Source organism: Gekko japonicus, unplaced genomic scaffold, assembly GCF_001447785.1.
Source record: "Gekko japonicus isolate JY-2015 unplaced genomic scaffold, Gekko_japonicus_V1.1 scaffold4717, whole genome shotgun sequence".
NCBI lineage: Eukaryota > Metazoa > Chordata > Lepidosauria > Squamata > Gekkonidae > Gekko > Gekko japonicus.
In genome coordinates, this window is record NW_015177156.1 from 39011 (window position 1) to 49020 (window position 10010).

General features: G+C 49.8%; 1 pseudogene; it reads left to right on the plus strand.

Annotated features, from left to right (window-relative positions):
- Positions 1 to 8375, plus strand: part of LOC107124849 — a 26118-nt pseudogene extending 17743 nt beyond the window's left edge.
- The last annotated feature ends 1635 nt before the right edge of the window (positions 8376 to 10010 follow it).

Consider the following 10010-nt stretch of genomic DNA (forward strand, 5'->3'; position numbering starts at 1 on the left):
GGGTTTGGGGAAAGGGGGGACTTCATTCTAAAAATTCCGCTTTTACCCCGTTCCGAAACGGATCTCTGTTGCCTTCTACTTAACGATTCAGAGAAAGCCGGGAAAGGGGTGAGGGGGAACGACTAAATGGGGCTCCCCGACTGGATCGTTTTTTAAAAAACGAGGGTGTGACTGCCACTAGTTTATACTGCTCTAAAAGAGAATGGGGCAGAGTACTGGAGGTGGCGAGGCCCCTCAGTGGCTATTAGTTATGATCAATGAATGTACCCTCCAAGCTGGGGAGTCTTGTGAGCAAAAATTCTACTTTGTGAGCCGCTGGCATTAATGTTGTGAGCGAGCCATTAGTTTGTTCTGGAGCCATCCTTCCTGAGCTACGACAAAAAACTGTGAGCCGGAGGTTAAAAAGCTGTGAGCTAGCTCACACTAACTCAGCTTAGAGGGAACACTGGTTATGATGGCTAAACAGAACCTCCATGTTCAGAGGTAGTCTACTCCTGGATACCGGGACAACTCCGTGGGGCCGATCATCTACCTGCCTTGGGTGGGCTTTCCAGACTTATGGGGCTGGCCACTGTGGGATAAGACAAACCTTTGGTTTGATCCCCAGTGAAGTTTTGCTTTTCTTCTGAAACGCCCAAGGCAGGTAGATGATTAAAAAGAAATCAGTTCTCCCACCCACCCGTTTCTCTGGATCTTTAATTATGTTCCTGGTTTCTTAAGGTTATGGAGACAGACAGACCAGCTTCATGTGAGAATTCCTGGGAGCAGAGGAGGAGCTTGAAAACAGCCCGAAGCTGATGACGGGGGAAACTTTCCCAATCCCGGCCCAAAACACTTTTGGTTTCATTACTACAGCTGTTTCCGTTGCTGTGAACTACAATTCCCGAAAGCCTTTGCAGGCGGAAGAGGGGACTGGACCAATTCCCATCACAGATCGTGTATCTTGGTGGTTCTTTCGTTGGCTCCGAGAGAGGACCGGGGAGTTTGAAACACGTGGAGCCTACCCGACCCGACCCGACCCTCGTTGTTCCTCGGAGGGAAATCGAAGACTCTTCTCCTTGAGCTCTCTTCTCCCAGGTCGGAGGAGGAATTTGGGTGGTTGCAGCAAAGAAGGTGCGTTTGTGGTTCCTTAAGGAGATTTGGGGAAGGGGGGGAGGAAGAAGCCTGAACCGAAAGAGCAACATGGAAGGAGCATTGGGGAGGGCGGGGAGGCTTTCGGAGCAAGAGCTGGACGCACAGAGGAGGGATCTCCGAAACAAAGTTGGGTTTCTGCACCGGTAGGTTCCTGCATTTATTGGTTTCCCACGAACAGTGAGCAAAAAGCGGCCGGGCTCAGCGGGTGGGTCAGAGGGCATAATCCCCCAGAAAAGGGGCGGCCGCGAATTGGCCCGCTGATTCCCAGCCCTTGCATTAGGAGCACCCCCCCCCTCCGGCTGGAGAGAATTGCCGAGTCCTCAGTATTCCATTTTTCGGTTCTTCTCCTTCCCGATAAGCGCTGGCAGCCTCTCCCGGGTCCTCTTCTGCACTTCCCCCATCTCTGCTTCTTGGCCGGCTGGGCCTGGAGTGCTGGCATGGTGCTCCAAACCCAGACTTCCCTGTGCATAGTAATCTAGCACCTCAGGGAGGCGAGCTTGGAATCCTGTTCCTTGCGCTGTTGTTTCTACAGCCAAGAGCATGTTTTCTGTGCGCCCCCTCAACCTTCCGTCTCCTTGCGTTTCTGACCTTCGCTTTTTCTCTCATTGTCACTGCAGAACTTTTTGTCCAGGTTTTCTCTTGAAGACAGAGTTGATATTTATTTATTCCCCAGTCGAAACAGTCAGTCGATGTCTACTGGCTTTAAATTACGTGCAAGCTGGAAACAGATTGAATCCAGGGGAAGTCTAGATACACAGTAGTCCCTAACAATCGCTCCAAGTCAGTTTTCGAATCCCTGAGTACAGAGTCATTCCATTTAGTACATCTGACTCCTGGGATACTTTTCAGGCTCTGAAGAGATACCTTGGCCCTGTTCATACAAGGTGGTTTGAGACGGGAGGGGGACGGAATGGGGGCGGAGCAAACGGGCGCGATCCCATGGCAACATCTGGGAATCGTTGCCTGCCCGTCCCTGATCCGTCCCAACCGCCTATAACGTGCACTAAAAAAGAACCACCTACCTAGGTGGTTGTATCCAGTACAGCGCCTCAAGCCGGGCCGTGGGATCGGCCGGCGTGTCCTTGCGCCGGTGCATCCTGGCCCCCGGCCGTACTGCGCATGCTCGAGCATGCACAGTTCGGCAGCCTCCCCCTCCCATCCGACTCTCCCTCCCCGGCATCTGATCCGTGGGATCCCGCCGCGGCGTCTCAACTTTGGTGCGGCTCTGATTAGCCGCAGTTCAGCCATCCTTTTCCCTGCCGTGTGGCAGGGACCTCAGTACATTAAATGGCTGGTTCGCCCCTGAGCTTGGAGCATCCAGAGTTAAAGACGAACCAAAAATGGGGTCAAATGAATAACAACTTGGCTTTCCATTTTCTACATAGTGTATGTATTCCTTCTGCATTTATTAGTTTCCCACGAACAGTGAGCAAAAAGTGGCCGGGCTCAGCGGGTTGGTCAGAGGGCATAAATCCCTCAGAAAAGGGGCGGCCGCGAATTGGCCCGCTGATTCCCAGCCCTTGGCTTAGGAGCCCCCCCTTTCCGGCTGGAGAGAATTGCCGAGTCCTCAGTATTCCATTTTTCGGTTCTTCTCCTTCCCGATAAGCGCTGGCAGCCTCTCCCGGGTCCTCTTCTGCACTTCCCCCATCTCTGCTTCTTGGCCGGCTGGGCCTGGAGTGCTGGCATGGTGCTCCAAACCCAGACTTCCCTGTGCATAGTAATCTAGCACCTCAGGGAGGCGAGCTTGGAATCCTGTTCCTTGCGCTGTTGTTTCTACAGCCAAGAGCATGTTTTCTGTGCGCCCCCTCAACCTTCCGTCTCCCTGCGTTTCCGACCTTCGCCTTTTCTCTCATTGTCACTGCAGAACTTTTTGTCCAGGTTTTCTCTTGAAGACAGAGTTGATATTTATTTATTCCCCAGTCGAAACAGTCAGTCGATGTCTACTGGCTTTAAATTACGTGCAAGCTGGAAACAGATTGAATCCAGGGGAAGTCTAGATGCACAGTAGTCCCTAACAATAGCTCCAAGTCAGTTTTCGAATCCCTGAGTACAGAGTCATTCCATTTAGTACATCTGACTCCTGGGATACTTTTCAGGCTCTGAAGAGATACCTTGGCCCTGTTCATACGAGGCGGTTTGGGACAAGAGGGGGACGGAACGGGGGCGGAGCAAACGGGCACGATCCCATGGCAACATCTGGGAATCATTGCCTGCCCGTCCCTGATCTGTCCCTACCGCCGAAAACACGCACTAAAAAAGAACCACCTACCTAGGTGGTTGTATCCACGAGCACGCGCAGTTCGGCAGCCTCCCCCTCCCATCCGACTCTTCCTCCCCGGCATCTGATCGTGCCGGGGAGCGATGCACCACGGCTCAGAGGATCCGTGGGATCCCGCCGCGGCGTCTCAACTTTGGTGCGGCTCTGATTAGCCGCAGTTCAGCCATCCTTTTCTCTGCCGTGTGGCAGGGACCCTTTACTGTTTCTTGCCATTAGTCTGATGTATTCCGTTTCTTTCTTTCTCATGACTCACCTGTGGGATTCTGCTTCCTTGTGTGAATGGTCAGGGGCAGTCAGAGATGATGAACGGGGGAGATCCTCCTTCACGACCCCCAGTGTCCTTCGAGGAGGTGGCCGTGTTCTTCACGGGGGAGGAATGGGCTCTGCTGGATCTGGCCCAGAGAGCTCTCTACTGGGAGGTCATGCAGGAGAACTACAAGACGGTGGCCTCTCTGGGTAAGGAATTTTGCCCTTTTATCATGAAAGCAGAAGAGAAGGGAGGAGGGAGTATCTGTAACAAACCCAGGCTGTAGCAACAGGGTAACAGATCCCCCAAATTATGGACCCCCCGTGCTTCTCTGGCCCCAGGAGGCCTGACCAGCTCACTTAGGCCCTCAAGCAGGTCTTTCCTCAGTGGTTTTCTGCTTGACACACCCTGGAGAAACTAATATGTTTGGACAGACTGCCCCAGGCCGGCCTGCAAATCAGCCCATGAATGTGTGTGTGACACAGGGAGGGAGGAAGGGACTGGGTTGGGCTCCTAAGAAAACATAAGAACATAAGAGAAGCTAATGTTGGATCAGGCCAATGGCCCATCTAGTCCAACACTCTGGCCAAAAATACCAGGTGCCACCAGGCGGTCCAGCAGTGGGGCCGGGACACTAGAAGCCCTCCTGCCTTTTCCCAAGAGTGATGGGTATCTGACTCTGGGAAGTCTCTCCTGGAGTTCTCCAGGATTACCAGTTGTGCTCCAGGCTACAAAGATCACTTCCCCGGTGGGAGATGGCAGTTGTGAAGCCATGTTGGACCTCGGATGACGACAGTGTTTCAGGGCCTGATGGGAGATTCTAAAAAGCCGTGAGGGCTCAATCCTGACCAAGTGTACAGCGTGCCAGGCACTCTTGTCCTCCCCTGCTCACCTTTCCAAGTCCCAAAAAATCTGTGGGTGGGGGGCCAGTTTCAGCCACCTACTATGCACTAAAATGACAACAGTTTCCCTGCTTCCTCCCCAGGGATGCTATCACATCTAGTGGACTCTGTAGAGCACGGGTGGCCAAACTGCAGCTCAGGAGCCACACACAGCTCTTTCACACAGTCTAATTTAACGTTAATAAAAAGCAATTTTTATCAGCAGTTTTGGGTTCCTGGACCGCCCAGAGATTGTATTTAATATTTCAAATTTCATATAGATAGATGTCTGTCTTTCAGTTTCTGCTTTCATTAAAGTATGAAAGTATTTTTATGTGATCCTTCTGAGTCTAATTTTTAACAAAAGTTACATCTGATTCATTGTAAATAAAAATCTGAAAAGATGACAGGAGTGATCTTTGGCTGGGATACAAGGTTTTCCCTTAACACAACTTCGGACTTCTCTTCAGTCAGAGCACTGACAACCTGTAGGGATGGTTAACAGGAGAGATGAATCATCTCAGGGCAGCCCTGATTGAGGGATTAATGCATTGCTCTTTGGAACCACACTCTTAGTTTCCACGTGTCTGTTTTAAAGAGAATACTTCCCTCATTGGGGTGGGGGGGATAATACTCTGTTCCAGGGTCATCCACTCCTGTCCAGGCGTGAACTTAAAGAGGGGCCACACTCCTTACAGGCTGATAGACACAGAAGATTTTGCTCCTCTCCAGTATCCTCCCTTGATAGAACAGATATTTTCCATTTCTCTCCCCCCCCCACAGAAAATGGGACCTCGAGAGCGGAGGAAGGCCTTGCATCAGAAGAAGCACTGGAGACTTTACCAGGAAGACTTGAAGAGGACATTTCCTTCCCGACTGAACTGGTGAGAAACAGAATCCTTTGGGGCTCTTTCAGGGAAACAAAGAAGGCCCATCCAGGAAGGATCTCTGCTGTGTACTTTAGTGAGCTAGTTTCTACTATCCCATGTCATCAACCTAGGCCTGAGGCTGAGGAGTGGAGCACTTTGTAGGCCTCAGGACAGCCTTTCTCTCTCACACACATAGGCCTTGGGCCTGGCTGCAGATTTTCCTGCAGACCAATTTTGCCAGGCCCCTCCAAGCGTCACCAGGCATCCTGGAAGGGGAGATTTGGGTGGGTGGAAATTCCCCAGGCCCTTTCCTCCTCACCGCCATTCCTCACATTTCCCAGGGGATCCCCTCTTCTTACTACCGAAGCAAAAAAGGTGAAATATGCAATGTGGTATTGGTGGTGCTCGTTGGCCTACTGATTTTGGGGGTGGCTTTTCAAAACGGTCTGGAAATGTCAGTTGGCTCTAAATGGGGTAACCAGGCTACCGTCAGGATACAGGGATGGTCTCACCCTGGTGCCGAAAGATCTGCGCGGGGTCCCTATTCTGGGCACAATTCCAAGGGCAGGTTCTTACCTCTAAGGCCCTGAATGGCTTGGGGCCAGGTTACGTGAAAAGACTGCCTCCTCTCCTACTGTCCAGCCCACAATCTAAGATCCTCCTCACAAGCTCCGCCCTCCTTTTAGAGTTCAGGTGAGTGACGGCCACAGAAAGGCATCTTGCCTCTGGGATGCCCTCCCCCGTGAGGTTCACCTGGTGCCGACGCTACTTTCTTTAAGGTGCCAGGCCAAAATGTTTCTCTTTACCCAGGCTTTTCGTTCAGGTTGTTTTTAGAAGAATCATTGTGGCCCCGGTCACATGGGCCGGATATCGTGGGGGGGAGGCATGGCTAATTGCCCTGGCGCAGTTTGATCCGTGATTACGCGATCAGACGCACCGGCGGCACACCACGGGTCCTTCCCTCAGTGCCGGCGTGTAAGCAAGGGGCCGGAGGCGAAAGCCTCCGTGGGAGTCTGGAGGCAGCCCGTGGCAAACCGCTTACCAATACTTTGGAGGTACTACTTTTTAATGCGCACTTTCGGCGATAAGCCACGGGTGCGCTCCACTTCCCAGATGTTGGGGTGTGGTTGCGCCCAGATAATCCGCCCACCATCCGTGCCTCTCCCGTGGCAACTTTACCATGTGACCGGGGCCTCTGTGATCTTCTATTGTTAGCCAGAGGAATGTTTAAAATGCATTGCCATGTTTTGTTGTTGGATGCTGTACCTGGGTTTTTGAGAGCTGTGTTTTAAGGACCTCTCTGGGGTTTTTTATGTTTTATTCTGTAAGCCACCTTGCAGAGGTTCCTTGGAGAGGTGACGTGGAGCTGTTCCAAATAGATAAATACATTTTGCAAACAGGAAAACTTCTTTCATATGGGGGAGCTCTTAAACAGACAAAAAAGGGCTGACCTCTCCTTTTCTGTCCACAGGGGACAAAATCTCCTCAGTCTTAGGAGCACAAAGATGCCGTGGTTGTGCTGTTAAAGAGTCCTTGGAGCGAGAGGCCTGCCCAGTTGTCAGGGGACTGCAGACAAGCAGTTTCTCTTTCATCTGCCCTTCCAGTCCCTCTGTCCTCTTCTTCCTCTGCCTGTCCTATTCCCTTGCCAGAGGGTTTTTGAGTCCTCCAATTCTTATTTGGGAAAGGACCATTTGGTAATGACAGGCTGTGCTATGTGGCCTCTCTTTCCCAGACTTTTTATTGGATTTCTCTCTCTCTCCTTTCCAGCAGGAGATGCATCAAAGACTGGGAGTCAGCAGCCACCAGGAGGGGTGTCATCAGAAGATGAGGATCTGAAGGTGGAACTTTGGAATCGAGATGGACCTCCGAGGCAGCTGAAAAGAAAAAAGGAAGGAAAATGGAGGGGGAGTAAGCAACTGGTTACCGTTCAGGGCAGAAATGTGTCTGAGATCCTAACACAAGGAAAAATACCAAAGGAAAAGGGAAGGAATAAGAGCCCCATGAAGGGGGTAAGGTTCAGCTGCATATCCACTGTTAAGAAAGATGAGAAAATCCAAAAAGGCAAGAAAACATGTGGTTGCTTGGTTTGTGTGAAGAGCTTCAGACTGAAGGATAGTGTTACTTTACATCAGAGGAGTCTCACAGGAGTAAAGCTGTATAAATGCTTGGAGTGTGGAAAGGACTTCTCTCACAATGGCGACATGACTAAACATCAAAGGATTCACACAGGAGAGAAGCCATATAAATGCTTGGAGTGTGGAAAGAGCTTCAGACAGAGACAACACCTCAGTTTACATCAACTCATTCACACTGGGGAGAAGCCCTATAAATGCTTGGAGTGTGGAAAAGGCTTCAGACAAAGACACTACTTTACTTCACATCAACTCATTCACACTGGGGAGAAGCCATATAAATGCTTGGAGTGTGGGGAAAGCTTCAGAAAAGGACACCACCTTACTTCACATCAACTCATTCACACTGGGGAGAAGCCATATAAATGCTTGGAGTGTGGAAAGAGCTTTAGACAGAAGTATAGCCTTTCTTTACATCAGAGGATTCACACAGGAGTGAAGCTGTATAAATGCTTGGAGTGTGGAAAGAGCTTCTCTTGCAGTGGCTACATGACTATACATCAAAGGATTCATACAGGAGAGAAGCCCTATAAATGCTTGGAGTGTGGAAAGAGCTTTGGACAGAAACACAGCCTTACATCACACCAACTCATTCACACTGGGGAGAAGCCCTATCAGTGCTTGGAGTGTGGGAAGAGCTTCAGACGGAGAGACTATCTTACTTTACACCGATATATTCACAATAAGGATGAGCCATACTGGGATAAATATCTACAACAACTGCAGCAATATAGGAAAAGAAAACAAGGAAATCGTGAGTACGCATACTTCGGAGATTTAAATAAGAAGAAATGAAAATACCCCAATTAAATGTGTCCGGATTTGAGAAGGATAGCGGCCGGGAGAAATATGGAAGAGGACTTGGTGTCTTTAAGTATTTATTTTCTTTTTTGGGGGGGAGGATTAACTGTTGGCATTTTTGGCTTGTGTTGTGTCTATCCAATGGCAAGGACTTACTGAAGATAATGGCTAGCAGAATGTTTATGGGCTATTGAGAACGTTGTTTTGTCAAATGGAACGAACTGGCTTGAAGAACTCGGTTAAAATGGCGTTTGTGCTGGAGAAAGAGGAGGAGATTGATGAAAATATGGAGGTGGGCGAGTTAACGGTTGAACAGTTTATCAGAGTCTTGAAAGATCTTGATGTTGTGTTTTCATTTTCTTGTGGGAAGCCACCTTGTGAGCTCTTCAAGCTAAGCGCATGGTATGACAGACCCCTGCTGCTGCTGCTCTGTGAGGCAGATTTTCCCACCAAAATGCTGTTCACTATTCGGACCGAGCGGCCTCTTAGTCGTGTATTTTAATAATAGAATTATAAGTTTCTGGGTGTCCCGCCCTATGATAGAGAAGTGATTTGGCTTTTGGCCAGGCCAGAGATTTATTGTAACTCAGCAGGAGCCCTCTTATAAACTCCTTTGGAAATGGCACTTTCCCCTTTCCATTTTATAAACTGTGAGAGGTTTATGTTGGCGAAGGCTTTCACAGCCGGAGTTTGTTTGTCTTGGAGATTTCTTTCAGCAACAGTGTGTCTTAATAAAGTTTCATAAAACTCTCTTCGTTTCCTGGAAGTCAGTACTTTCTTCCTGTATTTGAATACTTCCCCTTTTTTTCTCTTGAGGAGTCCAAGACGTTTTCCCTTTTCACACAAACCAGGGGTCCCTTCTGAGTTGAGCCCCCTGAATAATTGGGTAAGAAATACCCTCCTCTTTCTAGGAGCAAAAACCGTAGAAGGAGCTGCTTGTACATTATTCAAGCTACCGTTAAATATGATGAATGGAGCAAGTACGAAATATGGAAAGCCAGCATGATGGAATGGTTAGAGTTTCAGACTAGGCCAGTGGTGGCGAACCTATGGCACGGGTGCCAGAGGCGGCACTCAGAGCCCTCTCAGTGGGCACGCGTGCCATCGCCCCAGCCAGGCCCAGACCGTCATTAAAGTGTCGAATTCTCTGCCAAATAATTTTAAGTAAATGAAAGCATTTGGGATTGCTTTCCTTACTTTGTTTGGATCATCTTATGTTAATGTATGAGTTGTTTTTTCTAAAGTAAAACCTCCGTATTCAGGTTAGATTGCCGTGTTGGCACTTTGCGATAAATAAGTGCGTTTTGGGTCGCAGTTTGGGCACTCGGTCTCTAACAGGTTCGCCATCACTGGACTAGGCTCTGGGAGACCCAGGTTCAAATCCATAATCTGCTGTGGAAGTTTGCTGGGTAATCTTGGGCCAGTCACAGATGCTCAGCCTAACAGAGCTGTTATGAGGATAAAATGGAGAGTTGCTGTCACACAGTGGCCAAAAATACCAGGTGGCATCAGGAGGTCCACCAGCGGGGCCAGGACTCTAGAAACCCTCCCACTGCTGCCCCCCCCCACATCTCAGCATGCCCTGAGATGGGGCAGATGCCAAGGCCCGTGTCTTGTGGTGGGGCTCACTGCTGAAGTCCCCCCAACTGCTCACCTCCCCTACAGCCC